The sequence below is a fragment of the Hyperolius riggenbachi genome, chromosome 11 (genome assembly GCF_040937935.1).
Source record: "Hyperolius riggenbachi isolate aHypRig1 chromosome 11, aHypRig1.pri, whole genome shotgun sequence".
Taxonomy (NCBI): domain Eukaryota; kingdom Metazoa; phylum Chordata; class Amphibia; order Anura; family Hyperoliidae; genus Hyperolius; species Hyperolius riggenbachi.
Genome location: NC_090656.1, coordinates 248,164,815 through 248,184,673, shown reverse-complemented (window position 1 = coordinate 248,184,673; position 19,859 = coordinate 248,164,815). Strand labels below are relative to the sequence as shown.

The 19,859-nt window shown below is 45.9% G+C and overlaps 1 long non-coding RNA gene across 1 annotated transcript in view; it reads left to right on the top strand.

Annotated features, from left to right (window-relative positions):
* The first annotated feature begins 3,574 nt into the window (after window positions 1-3,574).
* LOC137539221 (uncharacterized) overlaps window positions 3,575-19,859 on the top strand; it is a 69,491-nt gene continuing 53,206 nt past the window's right edge. Inside the window, exons 1-2 of the long non-coding RNA XR_011024968.1 lie at window positions 3,575-3,639; window positions 6,390-6,425. This is a non-coding gene — a long non-coding RNA (uncharacterized lncRNA). The remainder of the gene's footprint in view (window positions 3,640-6,389; window positions 6,426-19,859) is intronic.

Sequence of the window (19,859 nt, the reverse complement as noted above, 5' to 3'; positions counted from 1 at the left end):
CCACAAAGTCTGTTCTTCCATCTCTTTATCTCCCACCTTTCCTACTCTTTCCCCCCCCCCCCCCTCTCTTGTGTCCACCCCCTGCCTTTCCCACACTTCTTACTGTCCTCCATTTCCCCATCACAATCTCCATTCTCCCTGCTTGTCTCCCCCCATCTATCCTACCTCCCTTAAAAGGTACTTTTAAGCAGGGATGGGCTTTTGAGTAGCTACCTGGATTTGAAATGTTAATTATACAGCGGTGACCGTGGGAGATGGGGGTTACCTTACCCATAAGTCCGTGGGATCATATGCGTTCCATTCACGTCACACGCAATGTGTGTGACACATTCCATGTCACTACCGCACTTCCTTCTTCTGGCTTGAAGTAGAAAGCGCGATACTGGCGTGGGGAACACGTCACACGTTGCATGTGACGCGAATGGAATGCATAGGATCCCACTGACTTATGGACAAGTTAACCCCCATCTCCCACGGTCACCGCTGTATAATTTACATTTCAAATCCAAGTAGCTACATCTTTTGCAGCACATTACAGAGTACATAGGCATGTCAGGATTGTCCTCAGAGGAGCTCACACTCTAATCCTACCATAGTCCTAGCCTAATGTCCTACCATATTATTATTATGTATTTATAAAGCACTGACATCTCCTGCAGCACTTTACAGAGTACATAGTCATGTCACTGACTGTCTGTCCTCAGAGGAGTTCACACTCTAATCCTACCATAGTCATAGTCTAATGGCCTACCATATTATTATTATGTATTTATATAGCACTGACATCTTCTGCAGCACTTTACAGAGTACATAGTCTTGTCACTGACTGTCCTCAGAGGAGCTCACAATCTAATCCTACCATAGTCCTAGCCTAATGTCCTACCATATTATTATTATGTATTTATACAGCACTGACACCTTCTGCAGCACATTATAGAGTACATAGTCATGTCACTGTTTGTCCTCAGAGGAGCTCACACTCTAATCCTACCATAGTCCTAGCCTAATGTCCACCATATTATTGTTATGTATTTATATAGCACTGACATCTCCTGCAGCTGTTTACAGATTACATAGTTATGTCACTGACTGTCCTCAGAGGAGCTCACAATCTAATCCTACCATAGTCATAGTCTAATGTCCTACCATATTATTATTATTATAATTATGTATTTATATAGCACTGACATCTTCTGCAGCACATTACAGAGTACATAGTCATGTCACCGACTGTCCTCAGAGGAGCTCACACTCTAATCCTTACCATAGTCATAATCTAATGTCCGACCATATTATTATTATTATGTATTTATATAGCACTGACATCTTCTGCAGCACGTTACAGAGTACATAGTCATGTCACTGATTGTCCTCAGAGGAGCTCACACTCTAATCCTACCATAGTCATAGTCTAATGTCCACCATATTATTATTATGTATTTATATAGCACTGACATCTTCTGCAGCACATTACAGAGTACATAGTCATGTCACTGGTTGTCCTCAGAGGAGCTCACACTCTAATCCTACCATAGTCATAGCCTAATGTCCTACCATATTATTATTATGTATTTATATAGCACTGACATCTGTTTACAGATTACATAGTTATGTCACTGACTGTCCTCAGAGGAGCTCACACTCTAATCCTACCATAGTCATAGTCTAATGTCCTACCATATTATTATTATTATTATTATGTATTTATATAGCAGTGACATCTTCTGCAGTACTTTACAGAGTACATAGTCATGTCACTGACTGTCCTCAGAGGAGCTCACACTCTAATCCTACCATAGTCATAGTCTAATGTCCTACCATATTTTTATTATTATTATGTATTTATATAGCACTGACATCTTCTGCAGTACTTTACAGAGTACATAGTCATGTCACTGACTGTCCTCAGAGAAGCATAAAATCTAATATCTGCCATGGTCATAGTGAAATGTCCTACCATATTATTATTATTATTATGTATTTATATAGCACTGACATCTTCTGCAGTACTTTACAGATTACATAGTCATGTCACTGACTGTCCACTGACTGAAGAGTATTTTTCAAATGTGAGGTGCACAGATGACTACCTTATACTAACATCTAGAAGCATGTGTCTGCCTAATTGGGTTGTCTGGGGAACATATCTACTAAAATTATGTATATACGCAGCACTTTGCTACTTAATTATCTTGGCGCTCCTGGCTATTTAATTTCCTTATCTTGAGGCACCTGGTTGCTTTTATTATGGGGGAATAAGACTCTGCTTGGGGGCGGGGCTGGGGATGGGGGGGGCACAATTGTAGTGTTTGCCATAGGCGCTATTTTACCCAGATACGCCACTGACCAATTCATTACATCTTCCCGTTCTTGTGGATTAGTGAGGTATGTTTTTTGACTGGGGCAGATGGGCGGCATTGAGGGGGTTTTCTTCGGCAAATTTTGTGGTGTTTCTCCTGACGGTTCACGTACAGGCCATGGTGGCGCACCACGACCTGTACGTGAACCGTCAGGAGAAACACCACAAAATTTGCCGAATCCCAAACAGTGGCGAACACTGTTCGATCAACACTACTGTCTACCAAGTTTCGTTTAAATCGGTCAAGCCGTTTTCGAGTGATCGCGGCACATACACACACACACACACATACATACATCCGATTTATATATATATATATATATATATATATATATATATATACATATATATATATATACACACACACACAGATGCGTACCCCAGTAAGGCACCCCTCATTATAGCCAGATGTGTCCCCAGGATCAGTGTTCCCCATTATAGCCAGATGTGCCCCCAGTATTAAGTTATGTCCCTTAGGACCATCAGATGTGCCCTCGATTATGAAATCCCCCACCCCCGTTACCCTGATGGGCCCCAATAATCATTTCAACCCCCCCCTTCACATTTAGAACCCCCACCCTCTGTTATGGATAGCCAGATGTGCCCCCCCACTTAACACCCAGCCCCCCCCCCCCCCCTCCATGGCCAGATCGATAAAAAAAATGCCCCTGCAAGGAGAATATCTCACCTTACCTGGTTCCTGCGCTCATGCTGCAGCTCCAGCCTCCATTCACCGCGCTGCACGCAGCCCTCTGATACCGAACACTCAGGACCCGGCTTGATGACGTCATCAAGTCAGGACCCGGATATTCAGCCCCACAGGGCTGAGTGCAGCGCGGTGAATGGAAGCTGGGGCTGCAGCATGAGCGCAGGAACCAGGTAAGGTGAGATATTCTGCTTGCAGGGGCATTTTTTTAACGATCCGACCACGGAGGGGAGAGATGAAGGATCACTGCTGCTGGCTACAGCGGTGATCCTTCATCCGCGGCATACCCCCCAACCGTCCTGAATTCGGCAGGACTGTTGTAACCAGAATGAAACAGGGCTGATGGGGGGAAATCAATCAGATACCGCTACACAGTAATTTAGAAAAAGAAAATGTGTTTTATTAATACAAGAAAAATGAAGTTAGCAAAAATACATGAAATCTCGACCAATGAAAAATACCAGAAGGCTTATAACACCATCAGCTAGACTCGTATCTCTTTATAATAGGCAACTCTGGCTGTTCCAGGAAAAGATCCCCAACTCAACCATCCCAACACACTGACACCTTTACGGTAAGTATCTAGAACTGGGCAATCCTATTGTATCATATAATTCAATTATGCTGCTGCGCTCTCCAATCCTGAAACAAAAAACACACTCCACATAGGGCAATATTGTTTAAGTTTTGTGCCCCAATTTACACCAGTGTCTCGTGCTCCCCCGGTGTCACACACTTATTCCTTGTCCCCTCTCACTAGATGCTCACCAGATTGTTACCACCTCAGTCTTTCAGGTGGATCTTAAGCCTGTCAATATCAATATATTCACTTGTTCCTGTAAATCAGAAAAAAAACTCCACATAGAGTAGTACAGTTCAAAATAAGGCAGTTCAGGCAATCCCAGTGCTACATACACTCCAATCGTGCAACACCACCCGTTGATCGTGTTCCTGCACCAAATTACATGCCACACTGCTCACCAGATGCAGCCCACCTCTATGCACAGGTGGATATTGCGCTTTTGTACTCCAATAACTCCACACGATCCTCAGTGGTTCAAACACGCCTCTAGCAAAGGCTTTCCATTTATTTTCACTAAAATTGTAGCTCAAAACATAAAAACATAAAAACAAAAACCGCATATAGCGTATTACTGATAACAATGCTCCAGTGCGCAGCCAAAATATTGCACTTACGCCTCCTGAAGCTTTATGCGCATATTGTACAGGTGGATGTCAATGCCCATCCGTCTGGCTCCCGGGTCCGCTCCGAGACTTCCACGTCCTCCCGTTCCGCCTTCACGTTTGCCCGCAGGGTGTATCCTAATGCGCTTCCTTGTTGACCGGCCGGTCCATGCGCCTCTCAACCTAAACAACGTCAAGCGTATAGCTCCGCCCTACGCGCGTTTCGTCTTCACGCCAGACTCATCAGGGGCTCCGCCTCCTGACGCCTGACGTCTGGTTACATAATCCCTGCCGCCTCCTGATTGGAGGACTAGCTGCCTTTCACTCGGATGGGCATTGTTTACAATATTTCGTACAGAATCAAATAAAATATCTTTAAAATCCAATACATATTCATAGTTACACTTATTCTCACAGTACTTCAAATTATATTATATCTCTCAATCACCTTTCACCAAAGGTGATTGAGAGATATAATATAATTTGAAGTACTGTGAGTAATGCTGGGAGCTGTATTAGACACCCCTCTAGTTCAGTCAGGTTGTATTATTTGTATTGCCTGTTCTGTCTGTCTGTGGGTGCTAACCAGAGCAGCAGTTGCTACTGGTAACTCCTTCTATTCATCTGCTTGGATCGCACTTGCCTCTAGCGGTAGCGGCTGTGGATCCTTCTGATCTGTATTCTTGGAGGGTAAGCTGGAGCAGCGGTTGCTACTGGCTACCTCATCTTGCTGTACTTGGATCACACTCACTCTGGCGGAAAGAGCAGTGGATCCTGCTAACTCTGTTTCTATACTTGGATCACACTCGCTCTGGTGGAAAGAGCAGTGGATCCTGCTAGCTCTGTTGCTTTACTTGGATCGCACTCGCTCTGGTGGAAAGTGCAGCGGATCCTGCTAACTCTGTTTCTATACTTGGATCGCACTCGCTCTGGCGGAAAGAGCAGTGGATCCTGCTAACTCTGTTTCCCTGCTTGGTTCGCACTCGCTCTGGCGGAAAGGGCAGTGGATCTTTCCTATCCTGTCCCTGAACCCAGATCGCACTCGCTCTGGCGGAAAGGGCAGTGGATCTTTCCTGTCCCTTAACCCGGATGGCACTCGCTCTGACGGAAGAGCGGTGGATCGTATCTCTCATATTGCTGTTTCCCGTCCGTCTGTCTGTCTTGTCTGATATGAACGCTTGCTGTAGGCTCTGTGAGGTAACCGTTAAGCAAGCGCTTGCGTTCTCTGTTTCGTGTTTGTGTGTCGGTAGGTTAGTTAGGGTGGCGTGCTTGTCTCTGTTGCGCTTAACGTGCGGAGACCGTGCTGTAAACGCGTTCGCTGTTGCGAATGAGTGCGGTGTTCGTGTTTAGTTAGCGTTTGTTATTTTCCTTATCATTCTCATTGTATGATTTGCTGTGCCTTTGCTCTGCTCCTGGGTTTACCTCTGCTTAGTCTTGTGTCACCTCTGGCAATCGCCTCTCTCGCGATTGCGTTCCTACTCTGTTTCTGCTGTTGTGTGTGCACCGTCACGGGTTGGTGACTAGATTGGTGCACACATATATTCTGTCCCTGTGCTCATTCTCATTCGTAATCGCTTCTCTTGCGATTGCGTTCTCACTTGGTTTCCTCTGTTGTGTGTTCACCGTCGCAGGTTGGCGACCAGATTGGTGGACATACATACATCCCTTTTCTGTGCTTATTCAGTCTTGTGTCGCTATTAGCAATCGCCATCTCTTGCGATTGCTTTCCCACCTGATCTTCACGGTTGTGTGTTCATCGTCGTGGGTTGGCGACTAGATTGGTGGATACACATACACCCTGCCGCTTTGCTCTCTCTCTTTAGGGGCTATCTTGCCCTGCTCGGTTGCAATTCGGACAATTCCTATCTGGCATCTGTGGTAGTGCAGAGGCTTTGCTCCTCTGCAATCCACAGCTCCACCTGCCGGTGGGAATTTTCCTCTACTGGTGCTTTGCACCAAAGCTGGGTTCTCTCCTTTCATACACTTGTGGAGGTTTTCCGCCGTGTCAGCGCACGCCTTGTGCGCTGATCACGGAGATAATTCCACAATCGTTACACACAGTCTTTCAAATGGTAATTAACCAATAACTTCCATTTAAACTGGTAATTTATTTGTATTAATCTTCTTCTTTTTTTTCAGGCTTCTGGAGCATCTACAGCACCAAAAGGACTCTAGGTAAGTATCCTATCCTCTCAAGACAACTCCTGGCCTCTTATAAACAAGCAGTTCATGTCTTTATCATCTTTTAGTATCTGTATAAATTAGGAGGCAGATGCCTTGACAGTATACAGTGGGTTGCAAAAGTATTCGGCCCCCTTGAAGTTTCCCACCTTTTGTCACATTACTGCCACACACATGAATCAATTTTATTGGAATTCCACGTGAAAGACCAATACAAAGTGGTGTACACGTGAGAAGTGGAACGAAAATCATACATCATTCCAAACATTTTTTACAAATAAATAACTGCAAAGTGGTGTGTGCATAATTATTCGGCCCCCTTTGATATGAGTGCAGTCAGTTGCCTATAGACATTACCTGATGAGTGCTAATGACTAAATAGAGTGCACCTGTGTGTAATCTAATGTCAGTACAAATACATCTGCTCTGTGACGGCCTCAGAGGTTGTCTAAGAGAATATTGGGAGCAACAACACCGTGAAGTCCAAAGAACACACAAGAAAGGTCCAAGACAGGTCAGGGATCAAGTTATTGAGAATTTTAAAGCAGGCTTAGGCTACAAAAAGATTTCCAAAGCCTTGAACATCCCACGGAGCACTGTTCAAGCGATCATTCAGAAATGGAAGGAGTATGGCACAACTGTAAACCTACCAAGACAAGGCCATCCACCTAAACTCGCAGGTCGAACAAGGAGCGAGCTGATCAGAAATGCAGTCAAGAGGCCCATGGTGACTCTGGACGAGCTGCAGAGATCTACAGCTCAGGTGGGGGAATCTGTCCATAGGACAACTATTAGTCATGCACTGTACAAAGTTGGCTCTTATGGAAGAGTGGCAAGAAGAAAGGCATTGTTAACAGAAAGCATAAGAAGTCCCGTTTGCAGTTTGCCACAAGCCATGTGGGGGACACAGCAACCATGTGGAAGATGGTGCTCTGGTCAGATGAGACCAAAATCTTCCTGAAGAAGATTTGTGCAATTTCAACAGTGAACGGTGTATGCATTTAATAATTCGAGATCCATCTGTCCGCTTTATTTCATAAACAGGGATACCTTTCTAAGGCTGCCGTGTGATTATCCATGGTTCGGGCTGCCACACGGATAACAATTTTCCTCTCTGATGAGCTCCTTTGCATCGCAATAGAACCTTATCTCCTATGTGTAGAATAGGAAAATTGTCTTTCCTCTCATTCTGTTCCAGGTGTGGTTTTCTTTTTACTAATTCCTGCATCTCTTTCATCCTTTTCTGATGCATAGTTTCCCAAGTTTCTGGAGTGGAAACTGCTGCTTCCCAGAGAGTCCAAATCTTAAATCAATAGGTCCCATATCATCTCTACCAAACATCATTTGATAAGGGGTGAACCCAGTACTCTCCTGAATGGTATGATTGTAAATCCAAATCAACTCCTGCAGATATATACTGTAGTGTGTATATATATATACACACACACACACACACACACACACACACACACACACACACACACACACACACACACACACACACACACACACACACACACACACACACACACACACACACACACACACACACACACTTTATTCTTCTTCCAATGACCTTAATAATTGAATTAAGGTTCTATTGAACCACTCACACGCTTCATTCCCTTGGGGATAATAAGGTGAGGAATGGGTTCGGTCTACCCCATATAATTCACACGATTTTTTTTACTAATGAACTTTCAAAACAAGGACCTTGGTCAGAAGGTATGCTGTTTGGGCAACCATATTTTTAAATTACTTCTCTCCAAATACATTTAGCGGCTACGTCTGCAGTCTGACTTTTGGTGGGCACAGCTATTGTATATTTAGTAAAATGATCCACCATAACCAAAATGTGATTATACCCATCGGTGGAGGTGTCTACTGTTAAAAAGTCCATAGTCAGTACTTCCAGTGGTGCAGAAGTGTTCCATTTCAAGGCGTACCCTTTAGCCTCAGCTCCCTTGTTCACTTCACATTGTGGAAAGTGTTTACAAACTTGCTCTATGAACCACTTGGCATTATTACAGTAAAATCGAGTTTGAAATAATTGCAGCGTCTTTTCGGTTCCCCAGTGACCTAACTGTGGATGAAATTATGGTAAAATCTCCTTGGCCAAATGCTGTGATAATACCACTTGTCTTGTGGCCTGTAGTTGATGTTTCAATTTTACTTCTCGGTACGATACATTTCTCTGTATTTTTACAACTTGATAAGTTCTTGATCCATTGTTTTTTTTAAACTGAAAGAGGTTTTTTTTCTAGATTGTACCCATATCTTAAGTTGACCGATAATTGGGTCTTTATCCTGCAGTAAAACCCAGTTGTATCCGTCCGATTAAATTTCTATTTGTTGTAGGATTCCACTGGTGGTTAGTTCTTTTTGCCTCACTGGGGTCAATTCCACTTCCTCCAATTCCAAATCAATGTCTGTATTTGGGATCTCATAAGGGTATCTGGATAATGAATCCGCACACGCATCTTGCGGCCCAATTTTGCAGTCTGTAAATACTGTAAATATTGGTATATACGGTAAACTTAAATCCAGTTAGATATTCAGCACATTTTTCCGTGATGGCCCAAACTACCGCCAATAATTCTAATTTGAAGGAACTATAGCTCTCCATTTTTTTCTCTGTGTTTCTCAAACTCCGTCTTGCGAAGGCTATTACTCGCTCCTTGCCACTCTGTACTTGAGTTAGGATAGCCCCCAAACCCTTCATGCTGGCATCGGTGCAAACTTTGAAAGGCTCATCAAAATTTGCAAAAGCTAGAATAGGAGGTGTGATAATCCGTTCTTTCAACCATTCAAATGAGTCTTGTTGTTCTGAACCCCACGAGATCAATTCCTTCCCAGACTTGGCCTTGGCCCCTTTTTAAAGCAAATGTAATGGGCCTGCGTGCTGTGCAAACTTGGGAATGAATCAGTGTTGCTTGCGAATTTTTGCCCAAGTCATTTTTGCATCGAAAATCCTGTTTTCGAATTCGGCAAATTTTCGCAAAATCTTCAGAAATATTTGCGTTTTTGACCAGCAGCGAAAATTAAAGAAACTTCGCTGTATGCGGAAGCTTATGCCCTTATGCGGAAAACTTTCTGCAATAATCCGCTGTATGCGGACGCTTATGCCCTTATGCGGAAAAATTTCCGCAATAATCCGCTAAGTAGGCGCATGGGTGATCTAATACATGCGTACATTCCACCTTCCAATGCGGAATTGTATACGTATAGAAGGGCAATAATATTTCTGCGCATGCGTAATGATCCGTATAGACGCAGTTACCGCACGCGTAGTTGACTTCGCAATACATACGTCAGCTATGCATAGCGGGCGAAGCTTCGCATAGCGGTACTACGACTACGCGGAAATATGTACGCGATAAACTATGTATTTAACGCAAAAAAAACGGGCATTAGGCGAAAATTAACGCGAAAATATTTGATCGAAAATTCGCCTGTTGAAAAGAAATTAGTGTTTTTTTCGGCTAAAATTTGGCGAAAAGAATATTTGCATTTTCGCTCATCACTGGAATAAATTTGATAATAGCTGGCCATTCCCAAATATGATCGTTCTTCAGTAATATTCCTGGGGGGGGAGGGGGGGGGGCTCCAGTTCTTAATAGCTTCCACCTTTTCTGGGCTAGGTTGAACTCCTTTCTGCATAATCTGATGACCCAAAAAAGAAATGGTTTTCTTGAATAAATGACACTTCTGTAGCCTGAGTTTAAATCCAAAATTCCGTCAGCGCTGAAAAACTAATTGTAAATGTTGTATATGTTGAGAGAAAGAAGCAGAGAAAACAATAATATCGTCCAGATAGATCAATAGATGTTCATAATTATAGTCCCAGAGACACGCCTCCATGGCGCGTTGAAAAGTAGCGGGAGCATAAGTGAGTCCAAACGGCATTCGAGTAAACGGAAACAATCCCATGGCAGTCACGAAAGCAGTTTTTTCCTTATCTCTTGGATCCATTGATATCTGCCAATAACCATTGTGGAGGTCTGAAGTGGAGAAATATTTAGCCTTTCCTAACGTCATCAGGGAATCATCAATCCGAGGGAGAGGATAGGCATCTCGCACAGTAACAGCATTCAATTTCCTATAATCCACACAAAAACGCAAGGTACCATCTTTTTTCTTCACCAAAATGATAGGGGCCGCCCACCCACCGGCTTTTGCTTTCCTCTACCACTCCCACCTGAACCATCTAGTTGATCATACTTTTAAACTCCTGATACATAAGAGGAGACAAATGTCGATGACGTTCCCATATAGGTAGATTTTCTCCGGTATTTATCCGATAAGCAATCTGGTCAGCACAACCTAAATCCATTTCTCCCTGAGAGAACACTTCCAGATTGGTATCAATAAATGCCTTGACCTCAGTCTTCTGACTAGAGATGGCCCGAACGGTTCCCGGCGAACTTCCGGTGGTTCGCAATCGTGTAGAACCACAAACTTTTCCGGAAGGCGAGGAGCCTGGATTTTGTGTTTTTTAAATTGTATTTGATCCTTTGTGGCCAGGATTTTATCTAGTGCTCTCCCTCTTCCCCTATTAGTGATCTTAGTACACAGCTTGCTGGTGTGTTCGCATGGTACATGTGCAGGTACTAGCAGCTCCCTTGCAGGATTAGTTAGATGCACTATCTGTCCCAGGGAGGACGCTAAGGATATGTGCTCCTATTCCCTAGATAGGTTGCGCTGAATGCGTGCATGTTTGTGCTATGCATGTTACAGGGCCAGAGTTAGGACACATACGACACTGGGCTACCTCTACGCGGTGTATGTGACTACGCAGGAGACTTTATTCTTGTAACGAAGATCCCAGCTTTTAACTTAGCTGTAGGGACAGCATTGATTGCTGCATGATTTTTGTAAGTGGATTCGCATGAGGATTTGCATGAGTGTGCGGAAGTTCAATTTGATGTTTTGCGGATTAGTAACTCAGCTACATTCAGAATTTAGTAAAAAAAAAAAAAATTACATAATAAATAATAATAATGAATACTATAAAATGAAATAAATACAAAAATAATAATAATAAAAAAATAATTAAATAATTAAACCTGACATTGTGCGCCGGCTTTCTAAATAAACAGCAGAATGAGATCCAGACTTGGTTTAGCAGAGTTTCCGGATCTGCCTGGCAGGGAGGATTAAGCTACAGGAAACTGAAGTGTGAACACAAACAAACAACGTGTGCTCAGGACCGGAGTCCTGTGAGATAAAGATCTTGTAAAGAAAGGATTAAGAGAAATTAGCGTGGATAGCTGGAGTATAGGGGACGCATAATATGTTTGTGTTACTTATTCAGTTCAGTAGTAAATAAAAAAAATAAAAATATTTTTTATTTTTTTTTATTTACTACTGAACTGAATAAGTAACACAAACATATTATGCGTCCCCTATACTCCAGCTATCCACGCTAATTTCTCTTAATCCTTTCTTTACAAGATCTTTAGATTAGATTTACAAGATTTGTGTTAAAAAAAATTCAACCCCCACTGAAATTGAGTGTTTAGGCCAGTTTGACATGGATTTTGATAATTTCAGTCATCTTGTTTACAATTAAATCAAAGAGGCACTTGTAAGTCAAATATAACATAACATTTATAATGAAATAACCACACGTCTTTTCTGTGCTCTCATCATTATCCATTTTATTCAACCCCAATTGACATTCATTCTTAGTACTTAGTAGACACTTGGCCCAGTTATCGACACAGCAGTGTGTATCTCCAATCTCTGATTGCCTGATGAGGCGGGCGGTTGACCCGTGAAACGCATTACATACCTGGAGACTAGATCTTATAATAAATTTTATTGTTTATTTATAACGACTCATTGGCTGGTCATTATATACCTGAGGGTGGTGTCCACATACCCCCCTCCTTTTAAACGGTTTTTAATCATTTTATTCTAATTTGGCGCCTCTGTTATCACCTATTATTCACTGATCTAGTCCACCCTCGGTGGAGGGATGTATCCCCAATTCTTCCTGTCTACAGAGAGCGACTTCTTATACCTGAGTGGGGTCAGGTCATAATTCTCCCCACCTGCATATCCAGTGGTTGCCTTTGTGGTAACCCAGACTTGTGAGTATATCATTCTCATACTTTGTGTTATACCCCTTTGTTCTTGACATACTGCACTATATTGGGCTCTCGGTTTTTCACTTTTTGTATTCCTCCAAGCCATTCTTAGTACTTAGTACAACATCCTTTTCCAGTTATAACAGCTTCAAAACATGAAGCATAGCTTGACACAAGTGTCTTGCAGCGATCTACGGTTATCTTAGCGCATTCTTCATGGGCAAAAGCCTCCAGTTCAGTCACATTCTTAGGCTTGCTCGCTGCAACTGCTTTCTTTAAGTCACGCCAGAGGTTCTCGATTGGATTTAAGTCTGGTGACTGCGATGGCCACGCCAAAATGTTCCAGCCTTTAATCTGCAACCATGCTCTAGTGGACTTGGAGGTATGCTTGGGATCATTGTCCTGTTGAAAGGTCCAACGTCTCCCAAGCCTCAGGTTTGTGACGGACCGCATCACATTTTCCTCCAATATCTCCTGGTACAGAAGAGAATTTATGGTCATTTAAATTAGAACTGTTTGGGTCCATGGATCAACGCTATGTTTGGAGGAGGAAGAACAAGGCCTATAAAGAAAAGAACACCTTTCCTACTGTGAAGCATGGCGGGGGGTCAATCATGCTTTGGGGCTGTTTTGCTTCTGCAGGTACAGGGAAGCTTCAGCGTGTGCAAGGTACCATGAGGTACCTACAATACTCATTACACGCAAACCGAGATATTTCAAGCCTTTATTTCTTATATTGTTGAGGATTATGGATTACAGCTTATGAGAAGTTGGAACCCCAAAATCTCAATCCATTAGACTATTTAGAAAAGGTTCAATATTCGAGGCTCAAAACCTTAGACTTTAATCAGCTAATTCATCCAAAACACCTGCAAAGGGCTCCTATTTCAAATGTAAGTTTCACCTTTTATTTTGAATTATTGAAATAAATTGACTTTCGCACCATATTCTAATTTTTCGAGTTTCACCTTTACTACATAGATTTGGTAAAATTGGATAAAAAAAGAGTGGATCATTAGTATAAAAAGCAGAAAACCGAGAGCACAATATAGTGTAGTATGTTTTGGAGAATGGGATAAAAATATGAATCGTAAGTATTATACTTACAAACCTGGGTTACCTCCAAGGCAACCACTGTAGAAGCAGGTGGGGAGAACAAACCTGAGTGGGGACTCAGGACTAAGACGTCGCTCTCTGTAGATAGAAGAAAAAGGAGGGTGTAACACCCTTCCACCAAGGGTGGATATCTTGTAGAGAGATGTACAGAGGCGCCAGAAGGGTAAAAATCACTAAAAACGTTTAAAGGGAAGGTTCAGGGTGGCTCTTAAAAAAATAAAAATGCCCATCCACTTACCTGGGGCTTCCTCCAGCCGTGGGCAGCCAGGACGTGCCCTCGGCGCCGCTCCGCAGGCTCCCGGTCCCCTCCGGTGGCCGACCCGACCTGGCCAGGCCGGCTGCCAGGTCGGGCCCTTCTACGTTTCAAAATGCGCCTCACGGGGGCGCGCTGACGTCATCGGACGTCCTCCGGGCTGTGCTGCGCAGGCGCAGTAGTTCTGTGCCTGCGCAGTACAGCCCGGAGGACGTCCGATGACGTCAGCGCGCCCCCGTGAGGCGCATTTTGAAACGCAGAAGAGCCCGACCTGGCAGCCGGCCTGGCCAGGTCGGGTCGGCCACCGGAGGGGACCGGGAGCCTGCGGAGCGGCACCGAGGGCACGTCCTGGCTGCCCACGGCTGGAGGAAGCCCCAGGTATGTGGATGGACATTTTTATTTTTTTAAGAGCCACCCTGAACCTTCCCTTTAAAATGTTAGGGTGGCGGTGGTGGACCTGCCCGCCCCAATACAGACACAACTGCTGTTGATTGAAGTAAAACACAATTTATTCACACTAGCCACCCCGCGTCGTAGCATACGCCGCATCTATCTATCTAATAGAGTACATGCCGCAACCTTGAAGCAAGAAGAAGAAGTAGGCTTTCCATGAGAAAATGTATGCATGCTCAAACACCAAGTTTAACCCTAGCAAGTCTGGCTTTGCAAATCCGGCCTAATTGGCTATTCATGTGGAAATGCTCATGCAAATATGCATTTGCTTTCGCATGACAAACTATGCAGGGTCCAAAAACCAATACCGCAAAGCAATTGCCCTGCGGGAATTAGTTCATGCTACATTAGCACTATCCAGGAGCGCCACGGGGAGGCTTCCCAATGCCCCCTTTTTATACAACCGGGGGACCGCGGGGTCCCAGGCTCTCTCGCTGCCTGGGAACCACAGCAGCTCCCTGGAGGGGGAGGCTGGTTGGCGCAGCCAACCCCCCCAAGCGTGGCCAGCACCGGGGAGAGCCGTCCGCACCCACCTCCTAATATTAAAAACAGGCATTTGCCTTAACGTCCATTGCGTTCTGCTACATGCGCATTAATTTTCTCATGGAAAGCATTTTGTGCAGTTTGTATCCTTTTGGAGGCAGGTGGTGGATGGCTTGCTCCGGTGGTGTGAACCCCGGAGTGAGTTGTCTGTGCCTGTCCTCCCCCCCCCCCCCCCCCTCTGCAGTGTTGTGTGTGAGCCAGCCCTGAGCTCTAAAGCTTGGGGTGACCCATGCTTCTCTCCTTTCTCATGTGGGGCCCCCAAGTTAATGCGCATGTAGCAGAACGCAATGGACGTTAAGGTAAGTGCCTGTTTTTAATATTGGGAGGTGGGTGCAGACAGCTCTCCCCGGCGCTGGCCACACTTGAGCGCCCGGCGCTGGCCACACCTCCCCCTCCGGGGTGCCGCTGTGGTTCCCAGGCAGTGAGAGAGCCTGGGACCCTGCGGTCCCCCCGATTGTATAAAAAGGGGGCATTGGGAATCCTCTCCGTGGGAGTACATTTGAAATCGGCGCCGGTAAACTTGGGCGCAGGATACAGCGCTATAAGGCTGATCCTGCTGCTGCACAAGTACGGGCCGATTTAATTACTATTCCCCCTCCAGGCCGACATGGATAGTGGGGGAATGAAATAATTCGGCTTCCAGCGATTGCTAGAGACCGAATTATTATGTTTTTAAGCAACCTCGGCTCCGTCTTCTGACGGAGCCGACGTTACTCACTGAGCGCTTCAATAGGAATGATTCCTATTGAAGTCTATGGAGGCGCCGGCTGCGCCCAAATCTAGCAGCGCTGAAAAGCACTGCTCCGCCCCGTGGCGCTCCTGGATAGTGCTAATGTAGCATGTAGCAGGGTGACCGCTTTGCGGTATTGGTTTGTGCATGCATTTGCATGAGCATTGCCTCATGAATAGCCAATTAGGCTAGATTTGCAAAGCCAGACTTGCTAGGGTAAGGCCTCTTTTCCATGGACTGTTGATAGGCAGTGAAATGCCTCTCAAACTCTCACAACTGCTCACTGCTGCCTGGTAACTGCTTGTTGCTGCCTGGTATCTGCTTGTTGCTGCCTGGTATCTGCTCACTGCTGCCTGGTAACTGCTTGCTGCTGCCTGGTAACTGCTTGTTGCTGCCTGGTAACTGCTTGTTGCTGCCTGGTATCTGCTCACTGCTGCTTGGTAACTGCTTGCTGAGCACACAGCTCAACAGTCTGTGGAAAATAGGCCTTAAACTTGGTGTTTGAGCATGCATACATTTTCTCATGCAAAGTACTTCTTCTGGCTTGAAGGTTGAGGCACGCCCTGGGGGCAGGGCACTACTTCTTCTTCTTGCCTGAAGGTTTAGGCACTTACTCAATTAGATAGATAGATAGATAGATAGATAGATAGATAGATAGATAGATAGATAGATAGATAGATAGATAGATAGATAGATAGATAGATAGAAGATTTGCAAAGCCAGACTTGCTAGGGTTAGGCCTCCTTTCCATGGACTGTTGATTAGGCAGTGAAATGCCTCTCAAACTCTCTCAACTGCTTGCTGCTGCCTAGTAACTGCTCACTGCTGCCTAGTAACTGCTTGTTGCTGCCTGATAACTGCTTGTTGCTGCCTGATAACTTCTTACTTGTGCCTGGTAACTGCTTGCTGAGCACACAGCTCAACAGTCCGTGGAAATGAGGACTCAAACTTGGTCTTTGAGCACGCATACATTTTCTCATGCAAAGTACTTCTTCTTCTTGCTGGAAGGTTGAGGCACTTACTCAATTATATATATAGATACTCCTAAAACAAGTGGCAATGCGTTTCGCAGGTCAGAGCCCCAGAGGTGCCAAGCTTTGATTGGACCCCGTGCTGTGTGATACGCCTGTTGCTTATTGCCTGATGAAGCGGGCTCTGAGTCTGACTTGCGAAACGGCAGCCTCCGTAGAAGCGCATAGCCCGAAACGGCTGTCAGGCTCCTCTCCCTTTGCACCCACCGCACCTGATCCACCTCCACCTTGGGTATGTGTGTTTTTTCTGCAATTTATGTGAGCTTTTAGCCTTATCTTGTTTTGGAACCATTAATAAAAGTAATGACAGCAGTGCCGGCGCTTCTCTTCTCTTTCCTCCTATATGCAGACACCATTTCTGCCTGAGCACGCTGAGTATTTACACCCTCCATGCCTGTCGTGGTGATCGTGCCGCCTCCTTCCCCCTCCTCCCATTTTCTCATAAGGATTCACTGCAGTGCCAGCGTATCTACACTTTTTTCTCTCCATGATACATTGACTCTTAGCACTTCGCAGTGTTGTGGCTGGCTTGGTGCACCTGCAGTCTTCAGGTGATCCTCAGTGTGTACCAGCAGGGGGCAGCGCTCAACCACTTTTCAGCTTTTTGGCAGCCGCGCGTGTTTTGTCCTGTTTTTCCCGGGAACCTTAAGCGGACGCACAGACAGCAGCTTTGTGCTCTGTGCAGATCTCTATCTCTCCTAATTGTGATGCTCCCTCTTGTTTTCCACCTCTTCCCTCCAGCAAATATGTACTCTGGGATTTGCATAACCAGGGCTGTTGTAAAATACGGGAAATTACATTTTGTTCAGGCTTCTGCTCATTCATTTCCAAATCAGCGGCTGGTAAACAGAGGCGGAGCCAACAGGGACGACTAAACGTGGAAAATGCAACCAATCTGCCAGTGAGGAGTTAAAGGGAGACTGACCTCAAAAAATAAACGAAATTGGTACTCACCTGGGGCTTTCTGCAGGCCACCGTAGGTCGGGAGGTCCCCGGTGTCCTCCTGGCTCATCTCCCGGTCCCTTCCCGCATACCGCACCGGGGACACCCACGCCGGGTGTCGGGCTCCCACTTTCTGAACCGGGTCACTGTTCGTCATTACGCCGGCTGCTGCGCATCATCACGGCGGCCGACGTGACAGTACTGCGCATGCGTGGTTAAATCGAACATGTCCCCAGTGCGGTATGCGGCGGAGGGACCGGGAGAGGAGCCAGGACCACGCCAGGGGACCACCCGACCGACGCTGGGCTGCAGAAAGCCCTAGGTAAGTACCACTTTTGTTTATATTTAGAGCTCAGAGTCCCTTTAAGGTGCCCATATATCAAATGATGTTTGGGCAGATCAACCAAGAGACAGATCTCTCTCTGATCGGATCTGATCAGAGAGAGGGGTACATATGTAATCGCCGCCGGGAGACTTGGGCGCAAGATACAGCTGATATACGGCTGATCCTGCTGCTGCACAAGTCCGAGCGGCGTTAATTACTATTCCCCCTCCAGGTCCCTGTGGATAGTGGGGAATGATGTAATTCGATTCCAGCTATTGCTGGGGGCCGAATTATAGTGTTGTAAAATGTAACTTCTGATGGCGCCGAAGTTACTCAGTGTGCGCTCAAATCTCCTGCGCTGTGATTACAGCGCTCACAGAGAGAGATCTGTTGGGTGCCTATACACTGCAGGCCGCTTCCCTATCGATTTCAGCACAAAATCTCTAGAATATCAGCTCTGTGACGCCGCATCTGCCGCCTCACCTCCCTCGGCGCTGTCCCCCCAGTGTAAAGTGTGGCCCCTGGTGCCCAGTGCAGTTTACTTTACCTGCGCTACTTGGTTACCGGCATAACACGTGCGCATGTGTGATGTCACAACCATGTGGGATGCGTGTATGAGGACGGAGCCAGCGGCGGACACCGGACAGGTAGAGTATACTGCAGGGGGCACCAGGGGGGCACATTTTACTCAAGGGGGACAGTGCCCGGGGTTCCGTCACGTTCGTCGCTCATCCCGATATTGCTCGCTATCACCACCGCGCAACCAGTGGAGCATGTTGGCCCTACATCTTGCAGCACTTCCGATACACTTTTTGTTGATCTTTGATCGGGCATGCTCTTGGCAGAACCGATTTTCATCCGATCCAATTATTATTATTATCGAGATGAATGGTTGATTGCCTGCTAAATCGGCTGATGTATGGCCCCCTTTTGGCAGGGCTTACACTTAGCCGGTTCTCTCATGAAGAAAGGTGAAACACTTTCATCAGGTGCAGAGATTACAGGGGTGGCATGTTTGTACTGTGTTTACACTAACAGCATGCAGTCAGAGTAGGAGGAGAAGCAAGAGGAGAGCGAGGTGAAGGGATTATCATTGGGGAAAAGCAGCTTGTTGTGCCGTGTGAGGAATCTGACAGTGAGGGGGGAGGCAGGAGAGCATCATTGGGGAAAAGCAGCTTGTTGTGCTGTGTGAGGAGTCTGACAGTGAGGGAGGAGGGGGAGGCAGGAGAGCAGCATTGGGGAAAATCAGCTTGTTGTGATGTGTGAGGAGTCTGACAGTGAGTGAGGAGGGGGGAGGCAGGAGAGCATCATTGGGGAAAAGCAGCATGTTGTGCTGTGTGAGGAGTCTGACAGTGAGGGAGGAGGGGGAGGCAGGAGAGAAGCATTGGGGAAAATCAGCTTGTTGTGATGTGTGAGGAGTCTGACAGTAAGTGAGGAGGGGGGAGGCAGGAGAGCATCATTGGGGAAAAGCAGCATGTTGTGCTGTGTGAGGAGTCTGACAGTTAGTGAGGAGGGGGGAGGCAGGAGAGCAGCATTGGGGGAAAGCAGCTTGTTGTGCTATGTGAGGAGTCTGACAGTAAGTGAGGAGGGAAGGCAGGAGAGCATCATTGGGGAAAGTCAGCTTGTTGTGATGTGTGAGGAGTCTGACAGTGAGTGAGGAGGGGGGAGGCAGGAGAGCATCATTGGGGAAAAGCAGCATGTTGTGCTGTGTGAGGAGTCTGACAGTGAGTGAGGAGGGGGGAGGCAGGAGAGCAGCAGTGTTTCATGTGACTTGCACAGCAGACAGGAGGAGTTGGCACTGCTGTCCTGACTGAGGAGGAATGGAGTGGCTGAGGGTGAGCGGTTTGTCTGTCACAGACTCACAGCCAGTGTGGTATTGTGTTGAGATGTAGAGGGGGGGGGGGGGGCGCATCCTCACAAGTTTGCCTCAGGCAGCAAGCAGA